The following is a 12,944-nucleotide window of genomic DNA, read 5'->3' as shown; positions in this document are numbered from 1 at the left end:
CGGGTCAGAGCGCGGCCAGGAGCTTGAGCCCCACCATCTGGGCCTCAGGAGCCTGGAGCCCAAACCCAGGGAGAGGCGAGGTGGAGGGGGCTCGCTCAGCTCAGGGTCAGCGTCAGCAGAGCCAGGGACAGGGTCTCCCGCTCAGGGACGGAGCTGGGACCCTGCGTCGCTTCCTGCGCGACATGCGCCGAGAAAAGCCTCCCTTGCCTGCCCGGAGAGGCGCCTGCTCCCGCTAATCTGGGCTCACCAGCCCAGGCCTCTGCCAGGAGCGCCAGGTTCACATCTCGTGCGGTTCCCAGGGACCAGGGGCGGGCTGGCCCCAGTGCGGCGGGGGGCGGGGGGCTGCCCCCCATGGGCTCACGTGGCATGGCCAGGCCCACAACCCCACCCCCATCATCACCCCTCACACACACACACACACACACACTCACGCACACCCAGCCTCGCACACTGAGGGGCGCCAGAGCCCAAGTTTGCTCCAAAAAGGGCCCAGGCAGTCTCTGGCTCCTGGAGACACAGTGAGCCGCTGTGCGTGGGGGCGCCTGGTCTCTGCTCGGCCCCACAGGCCGCTCGGAGGGGCTGACTCCAGCACGTTCTGTTCAGAGGAAGCTGCGTCCAGCTCTGTGAACAGACAGCGCCGTGGGGGCCCTGTCCCACGCAGATGTCTCAGATCTCTTCCCTCCATCTGTCTGCCCAGAACGCCCAGTCTCACGCACAACAGAGCGGGCGCCTCAGCCCCGGCCCGCCCCTGTCTCAGGAGTCCCCTTCCAGAGGGCCGCCCTGAGCCCATGCTGTTTGCTGTGGCTTTTGTAGGGTGGCCCGTGTCCTGAGGAGGAACCATTTTCTTGATAAATGCATGATAGAGGGGCCTCCCGGGTGGCGCAGGGTTAAAGAGAGCGCCATCAAGCTATCGCCAGCCACTTCATTTTCTGAGACACCACCCGGCGAGCCGGAACATGGAGCCAGCCTTCTCCTCCTCTCCAGAGGAGTCTGGAAACTCTGGGTGGCAGCTTGGTTTGCCACTACTGGATGACACTCGGACAAAGGGCCAGACTCCCTCTCCTCCTCTCCTGAGGAGTCTGGCATCTTCATAACAGTGGGTTGGTTTCTCTGAACTTCTTACCCAAGAATCACCAAACACTGTTGCAGATCTTGCCTGTAATCCTGCAGTTGCTGGATTCTGGATCACTCTGCGCCTAGACTCTCACAGAGCTGTGAGAACCACCCGCATACAGCCCCTGCTGCCTCACAGGCACTATATTACCTAAGGTCTCTTCTATTTCGTATATGGCCTGCACCAACTGCAATAGGGTTTCATCAACTTCTGGCCATTCCTGGGGAGGTGCCCACTGGGATAGGAGGCTGGCCCTGAGTACCATGTACTTGTGGCCCCACCCCTTCATCCCTGCCCAGGTTTCCAAGGATTAATTTACCCGTTTAAATTCAATCATTCTGCTTTCTACCCAAATGAAAGACAAACCCCAACATGGGTAGATTCATCAGTGTTTGAAGCAGTTGGGTTGTTTTCCTAATGTTGTCATCACCTTCCTATATTCTGCCATAATCCACAGCACTCTACCCACTCCTGATACTCCAAAATAGTTGCCCAACCCCAAAGCTTGCCTAAGAAATACACAGCACAATCCACTCAGTGGCCAGCCAAAGGCGCACCCAGGGCCCACTGCCATCCCCAGAACCAAAAAAATGAAACCCATGGCCCCCCAGAGGTACAGACAGAACCAGCCTTCTCTCCTGTAGCCTGACCGGCACCACCAGCCCGCCGGTGTTTGGGCGCCCGCCCACAGTGCCCACGGGCGTCCCGGTACCCAGGTCGGCCCCAGCAGGGCCATGGGGCTGGCGTCCGCTGGCTGGGGGCAGGCCGTGCCCTGGGCAGGCGACCCAGGCCGGCGAGGAGGGGGCCGCTTGTAGCTGCGGCGGCCAGCGTCCATTTGGCCTTCAGAGCCGCTGGCCGGGTCGGGGACCGGGGCCTGCCGGCGCCTGGGCTGTCAGAGGCCGAGTAGCGAGGCGGGCCATGCCAGCCTGTGGAGGCAGGGTGGGTGCCAAGCTGCCCGCCAGCTCCAAGGCCCGGGGTGCTGGGCTGCGCCGGCCGACGGCCCCAAGCTGGACCTGTGTGTGTGTGTGCGCGCGTGCGGGACTGTGTTGTGTGTGCCTGTGAGTATTTGTGTGTGCCGGCGGGCAAGTGCGTGTATGCATGTGTCTGGAAGCGGCGGGGCCCCACGCAACGACCAGGTGTACTCAGGTGGGCCGGTGGTCAGCTGGGCTGGCAGGCAGGGGCCCAGGCAGGAGGGGCCGGGGCCTGTGGGAATGGGTGGAGCCCGGCACAGGCCAGCAGCACAGGCACTGGGGTTGGGCCGAAGGCCTCCAGCAAAGCGCTGAAGGCCCAGAGACAATGCCCCCGCTGGTTGCAGAGACCGAAGGCAGGAGATAGACGTGTGAGCACACACAGAGGCGATCCCATGACCCTGACGTCGACCATGGGCTAGATGCAGTGAATGCAGCCATCATGGAGGCGGCCTTGCTCCCGGGAAGCCAAAGGTCCACAGGCCCCGAAGGCAACAAGCCAGCACCCCCTCCCCCTTTCAACAATGTCTTTATGGAAAATCAACATTCAAAATCTATTTGGCCTCCCCGGTGGAAGTGGTTGAGCACTGGGTTGCGAAGCTGCCGCAGCTCTGCAGCGCCGGTTCGATCCCCGGCTGCTCCCGGCCACCGGCGGAGGATCCCACATGGCGTGCAACCTCTCCTGCCGCCCGCTGCTCAGCAGTGTCCTCGGTCCTTCTGCCTGCTCTGCTCCCGCTCTGGCTCTGGTGAATTCACCTGCGCTTCTGACTGTATGTTGTTATAAATAAATAAATCTTAAAAAAAATTAAAAAAAAAAAACAAAATCTTTTCTCCTTTAAGAGACTGTAAAAGAATTCCCATAAACTCTTGGACAGAGTAGTCTTATAATGTGGAGATTTTATGAAATTTTTTTCTACTTAAATTAAAAAAAAAAATTACTATTAATTCAAAGTGATTGCAACCATGGGAAATTCAGGCAAATTTCCTTATAATAATAACTGTACATCACCCGCCTTTCCAAAGCCCAGTTAAAAGCATGCTCAAAGAGGCTTTTCTTTGACATAGTCATTCCCTTACTAGAGAGAGGTCTGTCCATTTGGCCTTGGTACCGTTGCTATTCCAAGATTTTTGTGTGTTTCATCCACTGTGCACAATTTGTTGGCATGCTGTTTTTCAGAGTAATATCTTATAATTGTTTTAAATTTCAGAATGATCCATGGTAATTTTTCATTTCTGATTTTAGTCATTTGGATTGCACTGATTTTCTCTATTTATCAAGTCTCTAATTTATGCACGTCCATTGTACTTTTCATTATTTTCTTCTGCTCTGGAATTTTGCAAATGTATTTGAGACTACAATCACCTCATTTTAGGATAGCCCCATAAATCAAACTATTTGTCACTATTTGGTCACTCTTTATCTGCAATATTTTTTATTCTTCTGAATATCCACTTTTCTTGATTGTAATCTAACTACTTCAACTTTCATGAGTAGCATTTTATTGGTATTTTTATTTCTTTTCACTTTTATTTTTATTTATTTATTTATTTGTTTGTTTGTTCTGTTTATACAAAGGATTGTCAGCAGCACGGGAGGGTGAGAGAATTCACCAGAGCCAGAGCGGGGAGCAGAGCAGGCAGAAGGACCGAAGTACTCTGCTGAGGAGAGCAGCAGGCGGCAGGAGAGTTCTGCGCGCCATGTGGGACCCTCCTCCGGTGGCCTGGGAGCAGCCGGGGATCGAACCGGCGGCGCGGAGGCCACAGGCAGCTTCGCAACCCAGCACTCAACCGCTGCGCCACTGGGGAGGCCCTTCTCTTCACTTTTAAAATGAAAAGTGGGGCCTCCTCAGTGGCGCAGAGGGTTGAGCGCCGCACTGTGGAGCTGTCTACGGCCCAGGCCACCAGCGAGGTTCCCACATGTCGCGGCAGACCTCTCCTGTCTTGCCCACTGCTCCCCTCAGAAGTGTATTTCAGTCAGTCTGCCTGTTCCGCTCCCCGCTCTATCTCTGGTGAATCCTCTCACCCGCCCGGCAATCTGGCCTGTACCCCAGTTCTTGTATAAAAATAAACAAATCTAAATAAATAAATAAATGAAATGAAAAGCCCCCAGCAGGTCTTCACTCTGGGCTTCTCGACTTCCTTCTCCCTTTCTGTCCCGGCCTCTGCTTCTCTCCGGGGACATATCAACACCCCCCACCAGGACACAGGAGGGAACACCACGACTGATAACAGTGTAGCAAATGCAGGCCTGACAGGCAGTGAATCCTAAGGGCAGGAGCACAGACCCGCCTGGAAACCATTTCCCCTCCACTAGGCCAGCTGGAAAACCTGGCTCTCCAGCAAATTACCCCTCGCCGCCCCCCACCTCATGCTGGCATGCACAGCGAGGTCAAAGATCACAGGAGCAGTGAACTTTGGCACAGCCTCCATGTGGATTCCTCCCGAAGTCGCTGTGGGGGGGGGACTGGGCACAATATCCAGTTACTGCTTTCTCATTCTCCTGTTGAACAACTGGTTGGTCCATCCGGATATGGGTGTCCATTCCTCCAAGGTTGCACCCCAAGGGGGGTTCGAGCAAGGGGAGGCTTCAGGGGCTCAGAGGCCAGAGCAGGAGGACTGGTCGGAGTCAGAGTCTGAGAGCAGAGCAGATCCTGGGGAGGCATCTGGGCCCCAGCAGCTCCCTGCCTCTGCGGGGCAGCCAGAGCAGGTCCTGGTGTCCAGTGAGGGACAGGAGCCCGATATTAGCCGGGCTTCGGGGCCTTCCTCAGACCCACCCTGCCAGCCGACTGAGAGAGGGGATTTACCAGTCCTGGAAGCCCAGGGGCAGCAGCCACCCCCTGGGAGGCCCAGCTGCCACACCAACTGCCTGGAGCAGCCCCTCACCCGGGGATTCCAGAGGATGGGGCTGGCTGTGGGCTCGCACCCCTGGCTCTTCCTGCAGGCTCCCCTGGCGTTGACGGCTGTCCTGGGCACCGGGTGTATTAACCTGCCCAGCGAGACAGAAGAGATCCTGGAGGAGCAGGACACCCCTTCGGGCAGCCTGGCCAAAGCCGAGCAGCGCTTCGTGCAGGCACATTTCTCCAACAACGAGTTGCACCTCTTCTCCCCGTTGCGGTCCAGCACGGAGGTCAACTTTGCCTCCATCCTGGTGGTCTCCAACACTACCAATCTGCTGGATCAAGTCATCTTCTCAGAAATTAGTCAACTGGGCCGCCCCGGTGGCACAGTGGATGAGTGCTGGATTGCGAAGCTGCCCGCAGTCTCTGCGGCGCTGTTTCGATCTCTGGCTGCTCCCCGGCTACCGGAGGAGGGTCCCACATGGCGCGCAGACCTCTCCTGCCGCCCGCTGCTCCCCAGCAGTGTACTTCGGTCCTTCTGCCTGCTCTGCTCCCCGCTCTGGCTCTGTTGAATTCTCTCCCTCCTGCGCTTCTGGCTGTACCCAGTGCATGTGTAAACAAAACAAACAAACAAATAAATAAATAAAAACATGCCTCTATAAAATAAATAAATAAAATTAAAAAAAAAAAGAAATTAGTCAACTGGACAAGGCGGTGCAGATGCGGACCGCGCCCCTGGGAGATGGAACCCAGGTCCTCTACCCTCAGGTGTGTGCCAGGTACCAGAGCACCTGCATGCCCTCAACCCACTCCTGTTCATCTGGCAGAAGAATAACAACATGGACCTGAAAAGCATCACCTTCCCTATTTACAACACCTCTGCTGCGGCCCTCTACTTGGCCGGCGTCTTGGGAGGAACCATCCTAGGTCCAGGCTCGGGGACAAGCCGGTTACTCCTGCAAGCCAAGGCCGTGTGGCTGCAGTACTAACTGAAGTCCGCGGACCCCCTAGGACAGCGAGCGCAGCCAAAAGTGGCTGCTTGAGTTCCTGGACCAAATTCATGCCATTGAAAAGCGCCTGGCCTTGAAGAACATCCAGGTGCCTGGGGCTGGGATTAGAGGGAGCAGAAGGTGGAAGGGATAAGACCTGTCCAGGGATGTGTCCACGCCTGGCTACTTGGTGGAGGCCTTGACTTGAAACCGGCTCTGCTCCACTCTTTGATGCTTAAGCCAGCTTTCTTCAAGGGAAACCAAGGGAAGCCGACAGCCTAGATACTGGGTCGCATTCTAGTGAAATACACTCATTCTATACCCCAGGGGTGGGAGTGTTCAGGGCAGACATTGATCTTCAGGGTTCCTTTTGGTTTTCTAGTCAGAATGCTCTCACTTCACCTCTGTGCTGTTTCTGGAGCCCCCGAAAACTTGCTTGGTGGCACTTCAAGAAAAAACAAACCTTTAAGCTGATGTTCCCTAGTGTTTTTGATAAACACAACTAGCTCAGACTTCTCAAGTATTTTCTAGCATTCTGCCAGGCACCTCAGAGGATCAGCAAACCTGCTAATACTTTTGTCCAGGCCTGGTGAGAGACACCTGCTGGGAAAAGGCTTTGAATACCAGGCCTTGCTGAAATTATACTTTGTACTTAAATAGCAAAAGATAAAAACCAACTCGTCATTTACAAATAGCCAAATTTTTGACAGTTATTAATGATACACAGTGTTAGAGAAAATTGAGAATTTGTATACTCAGGAATGTTAAACATAGGCTTATTTTTAAAAATAAAAAAGATATATTTATTTATTTATACAAGCACTGGGCAGAGTCAGATGCCGGGAGGGTCAGGGAATTGACCAGAGCCAGAGCAGGGAACAGAACAGGCAGACTGACAAAATATACTGCTGAGGGGAGCAGCGGGTGTGGCATGAGAGGTCTGTTGCGTCAGGTGGGACCCTCACTGGTGGCCTGGGATATAACCAGAGCTGCAGAGGCTGCCAACAGCTTCACAGCCCACCATTCAACCGTTGCACCACCAAAGGGAGGCCCAAACATTGGATTTTTGAAAGAAATCTTAGAAAGCATAGCATGGATTGGTGGGAAAAATTTTTTATTACCTTTATTCTAAAATCATAATTCACACTATTTTAATCTTTTACCAAACTGTAACATGTTTCAATCAATAAGCTATAATATTTTGATACATCTTGTCACTCATACACAAATATTGTAATTAAAAGTTATTTACCTGTGTGTATTTTTACGACAGGTGGTCTACTTTACATCACTTTCTAGGAAACTGGAATTTGAGGCAAGTGCTAGGACAGTGGTCCCTTTGTTTTACACGGCATACCTTCTGATCATATTATCTGCAATTGTATCATGCCACAGGTAAAAAAATTGTATTAGTTTTTAAACTTAAAAATATTTGTTGTAAGATATTTAACGTAACACGTGCCATTCTAACCACTTTAAGTGTACAGTTCTGTGGCATTGACCACATCCCCACGGCTGTGTACTGTCGTGACTGTTTCCAGTATCTTTCATAACCTGAAGGAGGAACTCTGTGACCAGTGAGCAGTGGCTGCTGCTGCTCTTCTCTCCTCCAGTCCTGATAAACCTTGACTCTATTCTTTCTATGAATTTGCCTTTCTTAGATTTTTATGTCAATGGAATCATACATGTTTTGTGACTGACTTATTTCACTTATCATAATGCTTCCAGGGTTTTTCCTTGTGCACATGTGACAGCTTCATTCCACTCGATGGCTCTGTGCTCCATTGTATGTGTGCTCCACAATTTGGTTACCCATGGTCTTTTGTGGGCATGGAGTCGTTCCTTCTATTGACAATCGTAACACTGCAAGGAACATGGTGTGCTCATGTTAAGAGAATCATTTACAAGTGGAATTGGTGGGTTATGAGAATTCCATAGTCAGCTATTTGAAGAACCACCACATTGTTTTCCAGAGTCTACACCATTTTCGATCCCACCAGCAGTAGATAGGGGCTCCAGTTTTCCCACAGTCTCCCTATAAAACAACACTCATTCTTTTACCTTTTATCGATTTTACATGTCTTACTTGGTGTCAAGTGGTATCTCGTTGTGGTGATGATTCACATTTCTGTAAATATCTGATCACGTTGATTGTCTTTTCAACGGTTTATTGGCCTCTTGTATATCCTCTTTGAGAAATGTCTATCCAAGTCATTTGCCCTTCTTATAATTGGGTTGTTTGACCTTTTGTTGTTCACTCATGTTTTTCTTTAGCACTTTGCATATTTCAGTTATTAAGCCCCTTACCAGCTATATGACTAGCTGATTTTTTCTCCCTCTATATAGACTGTCTCTTCGCTTTCTTGACAATGGCCTGTAATGATTAATATTTTTTTTGAGAAAATCCAACATATCTAATTTTTTCGGTACTTGTATTTTTGGTATTATATCTAAGTGTCCATTGACAAGTCCAAGGTCATGCACATTGACCCTGTGTTTCTCTCTACAAGTTTTAAGGTTTTAACTCTTTTATTTAGATTGTTGATCAATGTCTATTTCAGTTCTGTTTATGGTATTTAGTAAGGTCTCAGCATCATCCTTGTGTACATGAAGATCCAAGTTTTCCAAAAAACATTTATTGAAGAGAACATTCCATTTTGTTAGACTTACTACACTTGTCAATCAACTGGCTATATTTATGGATTATTTCTGGACTCCCAATTCTACTCTGCCAGTCTATATGTTTATTTGCGTGCTAGTACCACATTGTTTTCATTACAGTACCTCTTTGTAAGTTTTGAAATCTGGAAATCTCAGTCCTGCAACTTTTCTTCTTTTTCGAGATTGCTTTGGATATCCTGGGCTCCTTGCAATTTCAAGTGAATTTGAGGGTTGGCTCTTCCATTTCTGAAAAAGAAAAAAGGAAATTTCAATTTCAATAGAAATTGTGTTGAATCAGTAGATTGCTAGGTGATTGACATTTTAACAGTATTAATCCTTCACATCAACTAAGGATGCCTTTCTATTAAATTAGGTTTTCTTTAGTTTCTTTCACCAGTGTTTTATAATTTTCAGTGTACACATCTTTTACCTCTTGGTCAAATATACTCCTAAGTATTTTCTTCTTATAGATGCTATTTAAATAGAATTGCTTTCTTAATTTCCTTTTGCAATTCCTTTTGCACATAAATAGAAACAGCTGATTTTTATAAGTTGTTCTGGTATCTTGCAGCTTTGTTGAATTTTTTGTAACTAGTAGTTTTCTTGTGGATGTGTTGGAATTCCATATCTGTGAAACAGGATATTTACTGTTCTTCCTTTCCAGCTTTGATTCTTTTTATTCTATTCCTTGTCTAATTGCTCTGGCGAGCAATTCCAGCACAATGCTAAATCTGGTCATCATCTCTAAGTTTAACTTTTTGTGTTGTGTGCATGTTTGTTGGTTGGCTTTTTAGCTTTTCAGCTCCAGAATTTTGTTAGGTTCCTCTAAAGTTTTCCATGTATATTATTATTTCATTCATATATCGTGTTCCCTGTCAATGTTCTCCTTTAGCATTCTGAGCATATTTATGACAGTGTTTCTCATAGTATTTGTCTAGTATGCCTTCCTCCTTTCCATACTGAAAGACTACTTCCTGGGTTGGAGCAGGCACAAAGAGGAAAAGGAGCAGCAAATTTCTCGGCATAGGTGCTGAGTATAGTCCTAATACTTGCCTTCCTTGGATGTGAATATATGTAACTGATTTTCCTGCTAGTGCTTTTGTAGATTCTTTTGACATCTCACCCTCCCTCTCTCTGTTATCAATATGACTATCTTGTGTTTGTTTAGCTCAGGGATTCAACACTTTTGAGCATTCCATATTTTTTGGCTTGGAATGAAATCATCTGGACAATAGTAAGACCTTCCCAAGAGAGTATGGCCTAATTGAACACCATTCTATGGCAAGTAGTGGTCTATTTTGTTTGTAAACTATTTCACATTTGGCATTTTAAAAATGACAAAACTTATTATGCCAACTATTAGATCAATTTCTGATAAAATCTGGAAAATCTTTCTCTTCTCAAACATACTTTAATTGTTCTTGTGTTTAATAGACATCATATCTTTTAGAAAGATGTGGCCTCCTCCCTAAACATACAGTTTTTGAAGTGTAATCATTTCCAATTCAGTCCGATGTTGTCAAGTTATTAGAATGTTCAGAAAATTGGCCATTTTGCTGCCAGGGATGCCTCAATTTGACTGAGGAATCGTGTGAGGGGAATTTTTGACACAATGATTCTGCAGCTTCATTGTAAACCTACTTGCCCCGACTGCTGGGAATCGTAGGCACAAAAAGAGAAGGGCTGAGGATTGAAATGAGGGGCTTGAGACAACTTGACACTAGTGGTTGCTTCTTTATTTTTTTCTTTACCTTCTCTTACTTTTCCCTGTCTTTCTTTTCCCTGTCTTTCTACCTTCCCTGACCTTCTCTCTGCTCCTCGCTCAGTAACCCCCCAACTTCTCGTGGTTCTCCTCTTATATCCTGGTAGCTCCTCCCATCATACCTCCCAGTCTCATTTGATTAACAGGAAAAACCTGTGGTTTCTCAGAAGGCAAAATGGTAAAGCAAAACTTAATTGATGGCACGTGTTGTGCAACAGTGCATCCGGACATCTCCCCCTTTTTTCTTTTAAATGAGACACCTGGCCTGTCTTAGGATGGCATGTTCCGTGACCAGCCTTACCCGTCATTGCTAATCTGGCGATGTTGGTCCAGACCGCTGTCTTAGGTTGGCCTGGACGGGCTACGCTCTTACCCGACTTTGGCTCTCGTGTTCTCTAGGGCTAAGTTGACCCATCCAGATGCCACTGGGGAGTCCTGGTCAAGTACTATGACGCCAAGTACTTGCCTGACCGCAATACCAGTTCTTTGTTTCGCTTCCGTAGCCGACGGAGAAACCATATGCCGAATGCACAAACAGCAACTCTGGGAGGAGTCCTCTAAAACAGGCAATGAGACCCTCACTCGTAACAGGGGTAACCTGAGTGTTGTTAATGGTTATGAGCCGTCTCGCCAATTGAGCAGTCAGGTTCAGGAACTGGTGGTTCCATGGTCCTCTGATTACACTATTTAACCTATATACTTCCATAGACATATTTTTCACCATAACAGGAATTACACAAATAAAACAAATGGTACAGAAGGTTATAAGGCATGTGAGCAGTTAACAAAAGTCTGTCTCATATTAGAGCTATCTGCTGATTAAACATCAAAAGTCCATTTCGTAAATGTTCATTCATATCTTGCTATGTTGATAACACAAAAGCAACATTAGCAGCTAAATTGTTTATAGTGTCAGCATTTGCAGCAGCTTGAGTGACAGAGATGGCGGCAGCAGCCGCAGCCATGGACACCGCTATTGAAACAGCAACAACAGCTGCAGTGATGCCAAAATCACGTCTCCTCCTAGGTAGAACAGGAAAAGGAAAGATGTGCAGAAACATCCACGGGCATGATTAAAGTAGAAAGCAGACAAATGATCACCACCCTTTCCGCACTCTGGGTCCAGCAGGCAGAGAGGGCACAGGGCTCCCTGGACAGTTCAACACAGTTGCATTTCCTGCATTATTGGAGAGGACAAAAAAGAAGGAGGACACAGACAAACAACAGTAGACAAACTCTCTGATCTATTATTCTGGATACTAACGGATTGTTCAATGGTAGAACTAATGTTTGCAGATTAAATGCCTTAAATAATTTCACCTCACCCTGGCCCAACAGGGCACTATCCAATGGCTTGGAAGCCAGACCAGTAGTAAGATTAGTGGCAAATACTTGCGGAAAAGTGGAATCATGATGATTAATGAGGAGCAAAAAAGGCATCTGATGCACAATCGCCCATCGTACTGACAACTGGGATGCTCGTGTCATCAAGGTTAGCAGGTTCAGGTATATTGACAAACCGAACCAATAGAGCAGGAACCGATTGGGGTGCTTCCACATCTCGTGGGAAAAGACAAATGCTGCCAGGCAGCTGTATTAGTACTGCTGCGGGTGGTTGCCACTCATTATTGACCGGGTCCTTCCATCTGGCTTGCAGCACCATGACCTGCCGAGGATCTGGCGACCAGTGCCGATCAGCAGCTGACCGCCCCTGGGTATCTAGGGTCAAACAATTAAGGGTAAAGAGAGATGTAGTCAAACCATCCCTGGGGGAGTGTTCTCCACCTGTTTGTTTTAAAAGCATAGTTTTCAGAGAACCATGGGCACGTTCAACTATACCCTGCCCCTGCGGGTTGTATGGAATTCCCGTTTTGTGCACAATGCGATGGACCACACAAAAGGAGGCAAAAGCCTTACTGGTATAACCAGGACCATTATCTGTCTTAATGACACATGGGTGGCCCATTACCGCAAACATTTGTAGCAAATGTGAGCGGACATCAGAAGTCTTTTCACTGCAATGTGGGGAGGCGAAAAGAAAACCAGAGAATGTGTCAATGGAGACATGGACCAGGCTCTGTCCTCCAAAAGAGGGAACATGAGTCACATCGGTTTGCCAAATATGGTTAGGGAGGATGCCCCGGGGTTAACTGCTGGGGGCGGCATAGCAGCTAGAGCAAAAGGTGCACACTTGTGAGAGGCACAAACAATGTCACGAGCTTGATGACGAGTCAACCCGTAATGACCCTTAAGTGGCATTGGTGTGCAAGACTGCATGCTCTTCCATAGCACTCTGAAGTGCTGGACAAATTAGATGTCCCCTAGTAAGAGAATCAGCCACGTCATTGCCAGCCGCTAAAGGTCCTGGCAATGGGAGATGACCTCAGATATGACCCACAAAAGGTGATGAATTCTCTTACAAATCAGTGTTTGCAACTGATGAAGGAGGTGCAATGGAGCTATGAACAGAAATATGAGCAACAGTTTCCAAAACATTTAAAGCATGTACCAGATATTTGCTGTCAGAATACAAATTGATAGGTTCTCGTGAGTAGGTCTCGAGAGCCGAGAGGACGGCGGTCGCCTCAATGACTTGGGCTGTACCACTGGGCA

This window comes from Talpa occidentalis, unplaced genomic scaffold (assembly GCF_014898055.3).
Source record: "Talpa occidentalis isolate TD23 unplaced genomic scaffold, MPIMG_talOcc4v2.1 talOcc4.14, whole genome shotgun sequence".
Lineage (NCBI taxonomy): Eukaryota > Metazoa > Chordata > Mammalia > Eulipotyphla > Talpidae > Talpa > Talpa occidentalis.
This window is presented reverse-complemented; position numbering follows the sequence as displayed.